The following is a 2,015-nucleotide window of genomic DNA, read 5'->3' on the forward strand; positions in this document are numbered from 1 at the left end:
GGTTGTTCAGGGAACACAAAAGAAGAACCGTATGGACTGATTTCCACAGATAGAATATCACTGAAATAACTCTATTAGTGGTATCAATATCATCACAAAAACTGTTTGCTTCTAGCACTTTGCGTTTAGAAACAAAATTGCACTTGTATCTAACCATTCAAATGTTGCTATGTATCATATCTAATATAGTACTGGAAACAATGATACAAAGGTTAAAGCGATATAATCGAACTACATCCTTCAACAAACACATTTATTTAAAGATATATCACGTGATTCGGTTCTAGAATAAATATATTGTTTGTAAATAAGCTTGGAAATACGTATTGCAAATTATGTTTAAAAATTAAGTAAACAGGAAAAGAAAATCAAATTATCTGCTGCACAGAGGCACTCACAGATTTTCAGCTTTGTGTTCAGGTTAAGCGTTGCAAACACAAGCACTGACCAGTTTTCTTAAATCCTAATCTCACTGATAATCCTCGTCAGATTACGCCCTAATCTCATCCTATATTGCGCTGTAAGATATAGTTTTTTACGAGATCGTATTATCACGATCAATGTAAATAAGTGCTCGTAGAAGACTTGTTTTTGTTGTGATCATCATCATGTTTTATCTTCATCAGCCAGTTAGCTAGGTTGCAGAATGTTAAGTGTCTTAGTTTACGAACACATTTATGCTAATATTATGTGAATTTAATGGAGGATTTAATCTCTACATAACTTGTTTGTGTCAACTCATTTTTTAAGATGTTCATTTTAGGATACTTTATTTTCTAAAATCTGCCGAGTGTGTCCCACAACGTACGTCATCACTTTTAATCTTCAACATATTATCTTATTGTTAACGTAACAGACATACAAACAGAAATTGTTTAAAAAAAAAACTATTCTGAAATATGAGCTATGGTTAAGTGACTGTACCGGTACCTTAAAGTTTCTGGAATTTGCTGGAAAACTTTGAAAAAATAATACATGGCTTATTAAAATCTTGCGAATGACATCATACTAGACCTTAAAGCCTATCCAAAGTAATGTACGAAATAACACACTTTCAGAGTCCCAGACGTGATTGTTGACATTAATACGTTATTTATGTAAATCAACACAAAATATTTTTTATTTTGTTTAAAGGCATTAACACTCTTCTTTAAGAACTTTTAAGTCTCAAAACTGGTAAAAAGTGCTTTTCTGAACGTAGTATAAACATTACGGCCGAGAAGTAGAACATAATTTACCGCTGAAGTACATGTATTAAACCAGTAGTTGAAGACAACCACTTTTACCGCTGAAGTACATGTATTAAACCAGTAGTTGAAGACAACCTATGAATTACATGTATATCCAAGAGCCACTGAGTTATAAAATACAATAATGAACATTCTTCGAGACAAATATTTTGCTAAAGTTAACGCCGGTTGAAACACAATATATATATATATATATATTTATTGATCTTATTAACCAAATGTTTTAAATTTATTATTGTGATATTATTTCTAAGATTGTTTTGCATTGTTAGTTTCGTTTACAAAACTATTGCTTTATATGATTCATTTACAAATAAGTTTTATTTTATTCTTTCTTTTGTTAATGCTTTCGCTGAAAGTGTTGGTAGAAATGCTTGTATTATTGTACTTTTATTATAAAAATGTGTTCACATAGTACATGAATTACAGATTAACCCAAACCTTCTATGCTGGCCGAACCTTGTGAAGTAAAATTGGGTTTATGCCCGAAAATATCTTTAACAGCTAGGGTCTCTAACTGAAGAAACACTACATTATTATCTTTATAAATAAGAACTTTTAGTTACCGGTTTAACTCTTTTTTTTTTAACTGACAAGATAGCTTGCTTTAAGCATAAGTTTATGTTAAATAGCCACCAGAGGCGCTGATATGAAAACTCTTGAATTGACATCTTTCTACCGCGTTAGGAGTGTTTGTTTGTTGAATTTCGCGCAAAGCTACACGAGAGCTATCTGCGCTAGCCGTCCGTAATTTGGCATTGTAAG

Source organism: Limulus polyphemus, unplaced genomic scaffold (genome assembly GCF_000517525.1).
Source record: "Limulus polyphemus unplaced genomic scaffold, Limulus_polyphemus-2.1.2 Scaffold1390, whole genome shotgun sequence".
In the NCBI taxonomy this organism is placed as follows: domain Eukaryota; kingdom Metazoa; phylum Arthropoda; class Merostomata; order Xiphosura; family Limulidae; genus Limulus; species Limulus polyphemus.